This window comes from Mixophyes fleayi, chromosome 1 (assembly GCF_038048845.1).
Source record: "Mixophyes fleayi isolate aMixFle1 chromosome 1, aMixFle1.hap1, whole genome shotgun sequence".
NCBI classification, from domain to species: Eukaryota; Metazoa; Chordata; class Amphibia; order Anura; family Limnodynastidae; genus Mixophyes; species Mixophyes fleayi.
Window position 1 is genome coordinate 225,213,527 of NC_134402.1, and position 11,487 is coordinate 225,225,013.

Genomic DNA, 11,487 nt, shown 5'->3' on the forward strand with positions numbered 1-11,487 from the left:
AAATATCCCATATACATGCAAACCCATCACTAGGTACAATTCAAAGATTTTTTTTGCCGGGAGGTAAACGTCTTTCAAGCCAGTCCTCGGCCTCTCGCAGAGTAGTAAAGAAATGGGACTTGCCATACGCTGTGTTCCTGAGCCTGGAGGGAAATAGCATAGTATAAGAGAGCTGGTGTTCCCACAGCTTTTTCTTGATTGTGGTGAACTGTGAGCAAGCTTTTTGAACCTCCACCGCAAAGTCTGGAAACACCATTATCGTTTGATTTCCAAACCGTAGGGGGCCTTGCTGTCTGGTCATCCGAAGGTTTACATCTCGGTCTTTAAAGTGCATCAGCTTGGCAATGAAGGTGCGAGCTGGGGCACCTGGCTGTGGGGGCTGAGGTGGCAGCTAATGAGCCCTTTCCATGAGTCAGTTTTCTATAAATAATTCAGGGTTGGTGCCTTCCACTCTTTCTGGCAGCCCAACAAATTGAAGATTGTTACAATGAAGCCTGCCTTCCATATTTGTCATCTTAATTCTGCATTGGCCAATCTGGGCAGGCAGATGGGAAATTTCACAACGAAGGGTGGCAGTAGAATCCTCAAGATTAAAGAGTCTTAGTTCCACCTCTCCCACTCTCTCCTGTATTTTCTGAAGGTCATGATGTATTAGCGAGATCAGACTGGACCTCACCAATCTTGTCCATAACACTCTTCTTTGAGGATGTGATAGCCAACAGGACCTGTTGGAGGGATGGGTGATCAGTCTGCATTGCAGTATCCACTTCTGCAGGAGGCGGGGAAGATTGAGAAACAAGGGGCGGTGAAGAATTCATCCTGGAGGTCTGAGATGAATTGGTTTTTCGAGCATTTTTCTAAATTGTAGCCGTTGTCGCAGTGGAGTGGTTTGGCTTACCCATGTTACAAATCCCAAGTCTGTGCTGTGGTGCCAAATCGCTTTCTATTAATTCTCAACCACAGTGTTGCAGGCTACCTCTAACGGTATATAACAATAAGTCCCAGACTCAAACCACAGTGCTGTAGATTCAAATTTATGAAGTGGATACAGTGAAAAAGTTCCAATTTACAGACCCCGATGCTGTAAGTATATATTATAGTGTTTGGTAACAGAGTATATTCCGGTGTATAGACTACTGTGCTTTATATATAATATTCTGTGCCTGTCAGAAGAATGAGTCCCGAACTACAGACCTCAGTTTTATATTTAGTATTGTGCGCTTGATACAATATTTCACAATTAACCGATACTTATGCGTATTTGGTAAACTGAAAAAAGTTTCTTCCAGCAGATCAGGTATATGCTAGCAACAAGTATCCTTAATTTCAGTGATGTATCTTCACAGTCTTGAACAGATGATTTTGCTACAAGTGTGAGCAATCGAATGTTCTTGAATATAGATGGGCAGTAGTAAAAGAATGACAAGGTGGAGTCACCTCTATTTTTAACATGCATAGGAGATATATAAGGTAAACATTACAGCTCAAATACAGTACTTAGCACTGTTACAGGCATTCAAATAATAAACGGGGTCAAGTCACTTTAGAGGTTGACGAGGAAGTCACTATGATGTTGAGGCATATAGGGAGGTATACAGAAGGACTTGTGCTAGATGTAGGAGAAAAATATGTATGGCTTCAAAATGGTGACAAATGTCAGTTATTATGCAAGCTCACTTTTCCCTTCCCTCAATCTCAACCTATTTGTCGCTGTAAAGTCTTAAAGGGGCAAAATTCAGATGTCCACTTAGCTGTTAATGAGTAGATGTTGGCATATAGGGAGGTATACAGGAGGACTTGTGCCAGATGTAGAAGACAAATATGTTTGACCTCAAAATGGTGGCAAGTCGCAGTTTAAATTTTTTTTTCCCCCCAAAGTCAGGTAAATAGCTGAGAACAGTTATCGGGCATGTGTTGGATAATTCCGCCAGTGAAAATTAACTGGGCTAGCTCAGGTGCGTGAAGGAGAGGAAGTATACACTGTAATGACTTGTAGTTCATTTTGGAGGGGGGGGGGGGAACTGTCAGTCAGCCAGGGAGGGAGATCTATGTCCGAATCTTCCACCATTAGTTTGTCCAGCCTGAGTGAAGAGGAACTCACCCTCCCCGCACTCCGTCTTCACAGCTCAGCCAGCCTTACAGGGATCAGTTATACACAGCAGGCCTCTCCCTTGCAGCCCCACTCAGAAAGAGATCTATGCCCCAGATGGCGGACAAAATCAGGAATAAACAGCCGGAGGCTGAGCGCTGCACCTTCGCCCACAAAATATCGGAATTTAGAGGCCACAGAGGTAGGATAAAAGGATAATTGATTGGATGCAGCAGGAGAGCTATGAAGTGCTCGTCTTACTCCATAGCTGGTTATGCCATGCCCCCAAGGAGGTGAACCTGTAACAGTAGCTGAGCCTTACTCTTTGAATGAACAACAAAGGCACCTGGTATGGTTTACTGATGGTTCAGCAACCCTACCACAAAATGGTTGAAGCTGGACAGCTACAGCATATCAACCTATACAACAAATTATACTACATGAGAGTGGAGGTGAATCCAGTCAGTTTACAGAATTGAAAGTAGTCAACATGTGCCTTGAAGAAACAGATGATTTTATTGTCATTTACATTTATTGTCATTTGGGCAGCATTCAAAGGACTAACTACATGCATGTCTACCTGGAAACAAGATGAATGGAGAGTGAATGGCAAGCCAATCTGGGGAGGGCCTGATTTATGGACTAAAATATGGAATTAATGTAGCAAACGATCAGTCAGCATAGCACATGTAAATGCTCATACAGGCCTTGAGCACAATTATATTGCAAGATGCTCATGAGCAAGTAAAAGCTGTAGATCTTTCCCCCAACAGATGAGACAGAGTTACACAATCTTGGAGAGTGGGCTCATGCCAATCAGTGCATTGGGGAGTGGAAGGAAACTATGATTGAGCCAAAACGAAAGCATTTCTACCGACACAGATCATGGACCGAGATATTGTACAAAAATCTGAAACCTGTCAGCAATTGAATCACAGAAAAGCATTGACTGGAGATTTAGGGACAATTGTCAAGAAAAATCTGCTGGTAAAGTATAGCATATGGACTATAGATCCGCTACCTATAGAGAAAGGCAAGGTGCAGTATTGCTGTACAGCAGTATATACCTACTCCGGAGTACTGCTGGCATTGACCACTGCCCATGCCAACTGTCAGGATAAAGCATAGATCTGATATGCTGAAATAGAATATTGGATGTCAGGACCCAAATAAATCTTTGCATGAATACCTAAAGTAACCTGATGGTCAATTCAGATAAAGGTGTGACCAAATGAGGTCAAGAACATGTAATTGAGTTAGGTAAACCCTTTGTGCAGAGACCAGCTTTAGATATGCAGATCACAGACATCCATTGTATTTGATCATGTATTTCCCTAGCTAATTTACTTCCCTTCAATAGGTAGTATAAACACAAACTAACCCCTAGGTGTAAATTAGAGAGCTTGCATTTATTTACAAGGGATAATTCATAACTGCAGGGTAAATAGGTTGTATCAAATGAATCCATTGATAAGCTAGTGTAACAGTTAAAGACGCAGCGTCTGATGTAATGGTGTTTGGAGGTTTTTACATCCCAGTGTGAGGAGATAAGCCTGCCACTTTTAGCAGCTTTCAGGACATAGCACTGTTTGCTTGTGACACTTGAATAGACTTGTAGGTACCGCTCAGCATGTGGCCTGGCTCAATGAGGCCAGGGGATAACATAGCCTATATGTAATACTGTATAGACAGAAAGAATTCAGTTTTAAAATATGCCACTTAAAATCAATAAAAGCAGAGATCAACCACCTATTCCTCAATAGCATGATGAAGGGCAGCTCATATGGTAAATTAAGAATTCTGACCCACAGAGAAATGGAGAAAAGGAGTGGAAGCTCTGCGAATGCCCTGTACTTAGGCATGTTTGATATGAAAATATGAACAAAGTCATAGGGGATTTGTTAATGATAAGATTGGATCGATGTAACACTGTCCAGGACAAATATATCACATTGTAGAATTGGTTAATAAATCAGGCAACAGGTAAATTTGGTTTGAAAAGGTGTCCCAGGACACAACCCCGATTAGCATTAACCCTGCCCCTGTGAATGCCGCACCCATTTGAGGTTGCTTAAAAATCTGTGTTCTGAGGGAACAAATTGTCAGACTTTTGGGGATCAATCTAATTGAAGGACTGTCCATCATTTCTGCCTGCCCCAGGCATACAGATTATTATATGTAAGTAATGCTCTGTACGTTATCTCTTTTATTTTAAACTGTTTTGCTTGTTATGTCAAATTTATTATTTGTTTATTCATTATTTTTCTTTATATCTGTATGCCCTGTACCTTTTGTATATTAAATCTAAAATTTAATAAGTTGCGTCCTTGATACTCTAAAGAATCCATAGCCTGTGTAGAAGAGAGATTGCTTGTCCAGGTTACCCAGTGTGTGATTGGTTGATACATTTGATTAACAAGCTGTGTGTGCTTGTATGTACATTTGTGTAACAGTCTGGAGGTGTGAAGAGTTAACCCTGTGGGTGCTGGTGTGAGTCTTGCTAGTTTGTGGAACTAGGAGCCTGTGTGCCAGCGTGGGACAGTATATTGGGGTCCTATTGCCCATAACCAATAGGTGGTGGCTGTACCTGAAGTGTCTGGGGGTGTGAGCGCTGTGTTTGGGGGCGATTCCGTAGGTCTAAGAACCTGTGTGATAGGTGAGAGAGACTGCGGGCTGAAATCGTGTGTGACCTCATACAGCAAACACCCCAACGTCACGGCAGCTGGGAGCACGTTCGTGACAAATTGGTGGCAGCGGTGGGATGATTTAATTTCTTAGAGTATTAAGTGCATGGTTTAAGCAATTAACCCTTGCACTTATAAACTGATTGTAGCCTTGCGAGGAATACAATAGTTTTACAAGGACGAAACTCAGGGCTATAATTTTTTGAAGACATACGTGCAAAGCAGTTCCCTTCCCTTCTCTCTTGTTTTTCTTTTCTATCTTTTATTTTGCAAAGTGACTGCAAGGATGGCAGCTGCTTACAAGAAAAAAGCGAAAGAAGTTTTAATTGCCCTGTGTGAGCAGCGAGGTCTCGACTGGACAGATAAAACTAAAAAGGAGCTGGTTCACGCATTATTGGAGGATGATGCAAAGAAGCAATGTGATATGGAACCTGAGCTGGGGAGCAAGACAGACCCAGAGGATCAAGGTGTGGATAATGTCACTGAACCAGAGGATCCAAGTAGGTACATTTTCATAAATCCAAAGAATCCACTTGTCATGATGAGTATGGCAGAGCTAATTGAAGAAGCTCAGCTGCGAGGTTTCTCCTGCCACAACAAGACACGCAGGGAGATCATCGAACACCTCGACTGGGAAGAGGAAAGCCCGATACATCCTTTCAGCGAGTATCGCATGATGGTCCTTATTCCGGGCTACACGATGAGTCTTATGGAACGGCTGGACTACCTGGAGGAGAGTTTTGAATACGCTCAGGAAGAGGTATCTTTCAGGGGTGGACTTCATACCCCATTCTGGCTAGATCAGTGTCGCCGGGTGGCTGACGAAAGGCAGCACCTGCAGCAGCTTCTTTCACAAGCTGGAGCAGTAATCGCCCAGCCTGTAGGGGTGGCCCACGAGGAAAAGGTACCCCTGCCAGCTACAGATAACATGGAATATGCTACCGAGATTTTGCATCCAGAGGCCCCTTTTAATCTGCTGGGGGAAGCTGATGATGCTAGCAGCATACTACCAGATGCTGCACAGAATTTGCTATTGGAGGAGGCTGATTTTAAAGAGGACATAATTGTTGAGAAGACTATTTCTGGGGGAAAAATGGAAGTGCCTGAAGATATTCCCACAAATGTTTTAGTAGTTACTGATCTTGGATGGTTAAATTCTCAGTATGTTCCCGCAAATGTTGTTCCTACTATCTCTAATTCTGTTACACCATGTGACTCAGCCCAGGTAGTATGGGATAATGCTGAACCTGCCAATGTTGTAACTTTGTGTAAAGAACCTGAACTGTTCTGTAATCATTTTGCATCTGGTGCTGTGCGAGTGAAATGTGATGATGAGAAGCTGATACGTGCCAGTGTTAACTCTGGCAATTATGATGATTTACGGGAAGAACCCGAGGTGCCAGGATGTGATAAGGAAAGAGAATGTCTTATTGGACCTACTGCCTATAATGAGGATAATGTCAATAACAGTTTTGTGTTAGAATCCAAACCTGTTTTTACACTGACATCTTGTCATGGGATAGGGACAGCGGACATTGTTATTGCAGATGTTGGCATTACTACTGGTGTAGATAATATGCTTACTAGAAATGGGACAGATGACAATGTGATTAATTCTGTTGTGCTAGAGAAAGACAATGTTTCTACCCAGGTAATGTGCTCGGAAGATGCTGTACCAGGTAACTGGGAGGGAGGGCAGAGTGAAGATGTGTGTTCTGTGCCTGAACCAGCTGCATACAGAGCGATTGAGCATGTGGGGGAGACACATAGTCCTGACCAACGGGAAGTAGCGAGTGACAGCAATTCTTACTTTGTTGCTGGGACCTGTAGTTCGAATGTTCACCACTCAGATCTACATCTGAGTTCTGACCATTCGTCTGAGTTTTCCATAGAGACAGGGGGGTCAGTTGCTAGCCCACACTCACTAAGCCAGCCGTCTAACGGCTTAGAGGAGATAGATGAGGGGCCCATACTCCCGGCTACTCTACATCCCCAGATAGATGAGTCCAAGGGGGAGGGGAGTGTCCTGTTATGTAGGCCCCAAGATAAGAAGTGCATAGGGTGTCCCACTGACAGGGAAGGTTGTAACTGGGGAGCAGGGCAGAGTAGAAGTAGGTATTCTGCTGTGCCAGCCTTAAGGGGTTCCCACTTAGAAGTACAGTATCAGGAATTCCTGGCCATTTTTCCCTCTGGCTTTCACTTAGAAGACATGAGGATTAGAGACAAAGTGCACACTGTAACAGGGTTGGTACATGAGAATGTGATGCAGGCCCAGACCAGCCAGAAGCAGTGGTATGATTCCCCTGCCAGGATGATAGAGAGAAATTTTCATGATAATCGGTTGAAGGCTCATAATGACAGTGAGAGCCAGCTAGCAGCTATTACAGTGGACCCAGGGGGAAATTAGATGAGATGATCTTGGGCACTGACCTGTCAGTCAATGCCCATGCCATCTCTTGAAGGGGGGAGATGTCAGGATAAAGCATAGATCTGATATGCTGAAATAGAATATTGGATGTCAGGACCCAAATAAATCTTTGCATGAATACCTAAAGTAACCTGATGGTCAATTCAGATAAAGGTGTGACCAAATGAGGTCAAGAACATGTAATTGAGTTAGGTAAACCCTTTGTGCAGAGACCAGCTTTAGATATGCAGATCACAGACATCCATTGTATTTGATCATGTATTTCCCTAGCTAATTTACTTCCCTTCAATAGGTAGTATAAACACACACTAACCCCTAGGTGTAAATTAGAGAGCTTGCATTTATTTACAAGGGATAATTCATAACTGCAGGGTAAATAGGTTGTATCAAATGAATCCATTGATAAGCTAGTGTAACAGTTAAAGACGCAGCGTCTGATGTAATGGTGTTTGGAGGTTTTTACATCCCAGTGTGAGGAGATAAGCCTGCCACTTTTAGCAGCTTTCAGGACATAGCACTGTTTGCTTGTGACACTTGAATAGACTTGTAGGTACCGCTCAGCATGTGGCCTGGCTCAATGAGGCCAGGGGATAACATAGCCTATATGTAATACTGTATAGACAGAAAGAATTCAGTTTTAAAATATGCCACTTAAAATCAATAAAAGCAGAGATCAACCACCTATTCCTCAATAGCATGATGAAGGGCAGCTCATATGGTAAATTAAGAATTCTGACCCACAGAGAAATGGAGAAAAGGAGTGGAAGCTCTGCGAATGCCCTGTACTTAGGCATGTTTGATATGAAAATATGAACAAAGTCATAGGGGATTTGTTAATGATAAGATTGGATCGATGTAACACTGTCCAGGACAAATATATCACATTGTAGAATTGGTTAATAAATCAGGCAACAGGTAAATTTGGTTTGAAAAGGTGTCCCAGGACACAACCCCGATTAGCATTAACCCTGCCCCTGTGAATGCCGCACCCATTTGAGGTTGCTTAAAAATCTGTGTTCTGAGGGAACAAATTGTCAGACTTTTGGGGATCAATCTAATTGAAGGACTGTCCATCATTTCTGCCTGCCCCAGGCATACAGATTATTATATGTAAGTAATGCTCTGTACGTTATCTCTTTTATTTTAAACTGTTTTGCTTGTTATGTCAAATTTATTATTTGTTTATTCATTATTTTTCTTTATATCTGTATGCCCTGTACCTTTTGTATATTAAATCTAAAATTTAATAAGTTGCGTCCTTGATACTCTAAAGAATCCATAGCCTGTGTAGAAGAGAGATTGCTTGTCCAGGTTACCCAGTGTGTGATTGGTTGATACATTTGATTAACAAGCTGTGTGTGCTTGTATGTACATTTGTGTAACAGTCTGGAGGTGTGAAGAGTTAACCCTGTGGGTGCTGGTGTGAGCCTTGCTAGTTTGTGGAACTAGGAGCCTGTGTGCCAGCGTGGGACAGTATATTGGGGTCCTATTGCCCATAACCAATAGGTGGTGGCTGTACCTGAAGTGTCTGGGGGCGTGAGCGCTGTGTTTGGGGGCGATTCCGTAGGTCTAAGAACCTGTGTGATAGGTGAGAGAGACTGCGGGCTGAAATCGTGTGTGACCTCATACAGCAAACACCCCAACGTCACGGCAGCTGGGAGCACGTTCGTGACAAATTGGTGGCAGCGGTGGGATGATTTAATTTCTTAGAGTATTAAGTGCATGGTTTAAGCAATTAACCCTTGCACTTATAAACTGATTGTAGCCTTGCGAGGAATACAATAGTTTTACAAGGACGAAACTCAGGGCTATAATTTTTTGAAGACATACGTGCAAAGCAGTTCCCTTCCCTTCTCTCTTGTTTTTCTTTTCTATCTTTTATTTTGCAAAGTGACTGCAAGGATGGCAGCTGCTTACAAGAAAAAAGCGAAAGAAGTTTTAATTGCCCTGTGTGAGCAGCGAGGTCTCGACTGGACAGATAAAACTAAAAAGGAGCTGGTTCACGCATTATTGGAGGATGATGCAAAGAAGCAATGTGATATGGAACCTGAGCTGGGGAGCAAGACAGACCCAGAGGATCAAGGTGTGGATAATGTCACTGAACCAGAGGATCCAAGTAGGTACATTTTCATAAATCCAAAGAATCCACTTGTCATGATGAGTATGGCAGAGCTAATTGAAGAAGCTCAGCTGCGAGGTTTCTCCTGCCACAACAAGACACGCAGGGAGATCATCGAACACCTCGACTGGGAAGAGGAAAGCCCGATACATCCTTTCAGCGAGTATCGCATGATGGTCCTTATTCCGGGCTACACGATGAGTCTTATGGAACGGCTGGACTACCTGGAGGAGAGTTTTGAATACGCTCAGGAAGAGGTATCTTTCAGGGGTGGACTTCATACCCCATTCTGGCTAGATCAGTGTCGCCGGGTGGCTGACGAAAGGCAGCACCTGCAGCAGCTTCTTTCACAAGCTGGAGCAGTAATCGCCCAGCCTGTAGGGGTGGCCCACGAGGAAAAGGTACCCCTGCCAGCTACAGATAACATGGAATATGCTACCGAGATTTTGCATCCAGAGGCCCCTTTTAATCTGCTGGGGGAAGCTGATGATGCTAGCAGCATACTACCAGATGCTGCACAGAATTTGCTATTGGAGGAGGCTGATTTTAAAGAGGACATAATTGTTGAGAAGACTATTTCTGGGGGAAAAATGGAAGTGCCTGAAGATATTCCCACAAATGTTTTAGTAGTTACTGATCTTGGATGGTTAAATTCTCAGTATGTTCCCGCAAATGTTGTTCCTACTATCTCTAATTCTGTTACACCATGTGACTCAGCCCAGGTAGTATGGGATAATGCTGAACCTGCCAATGTTGTAACTTTGTGTAAAGAACCTGAACTGTTCTGTAATCATTTTGCATCTGGTGCTGTGCGAGTGAAATGTGATGATGAGAAGCTGATACGTGCCAGTGTTAACTCTGGCAATTATGATGATTTACGGGAAGAACCCGAGGTGCCAGGATGTGATAAGGAAAGAGAATGTCTTATTGGACCTACTGCCTATAATGAGGATAATGTCAATAACAGTTTTGTGTTAGAATCCAAACCTGTTTTTACACTGACATCTTGTCATGGGATAGGGACAGCGGACATTGTTATTGCAGATGTTGGCATTACTACTGGTGTAGATAATATGCTTACTAGAAATGGGACAGATGACAATGTGATTAATTCTGTTGTGCTAGAGAAAGACAATGTTTCTACCCAGGTAATGTGCTCGGAAGATGCTGTACCAGGTAACTGGGAGGGAGGGCAGAGTGAAGATGTGTGTTCTGTGCCTGAACCAGCTGCATACAGAGCGATTGAGCATGTGGGGGAGACACATAGTCCTGACCAACGGGAAGTAGCGAGTGACAGCAATTCTTACTTTGTTGCTGGGACCTGTAGTTCGAATGTTCACCACTCAGATCTACATCTGAGTTCTGACCATTCGTCTGAGTTTTCCATAGAGACAGGGGGGTCAGTTGCTAGCCCACACTCACTAAGCCAGCCGTCTAACGGCTTAGAGGAGATAGATGAGGGGCCCATACTCCCGGCTACTCTACATCCCCAGATAGATGAGTCCAAGGGGGAGGGGAGTGTCCTGTTATGTAGGCCCCAAGATAAGAAGTGCATAGGGTGTCCCACTGACAGGGAAGGTTGTAACTGGGGAGCAGGGCAGAGTAGAAGTAGGTATTCTGCTGTGCCAGCCTTAAGGGGTTCCCACTTAGAAGTACAGTATCAGGAATTCCTGGCCATTTTTCCCTCTGGCTTTCACTTAGAAGACATGAGGATTAGAGACAAAGTGCACACTGTAACAGGGTTGGTACATGAGAATGTGATGCAGGCCCAGACCAGCCAGAAGCAGTGGTATGATTCCCCTGCCAGGATGATAGAGAGAAATTTTCATGATAATCGGTTGAAGGCTCATAATGACAGTGAGAGCCAGCTAGCAGCTATTACAGTGGACCCAGGGGGAAATTAGATGAGATGATCTTGGGCACTGACCTGTCAGTCAATGCCCATGCCATCTCTTGAAGGGGGGAGATGTCAGGATAAAGCATAGATCTGATATGCTGAAATAGAATATTGGATGTCAGGACCCAAATAAATCTTTGCATGAATACCTAAAGTAACCTGATGGTCAATTCAGATAAAGGTGTGACCAAATGAGGTCAAGAACATGTAATTGAGTTAGGTAAACCCTTTGTGCAGAGACCAGCTTTAGATATGCAGATCACAGACATC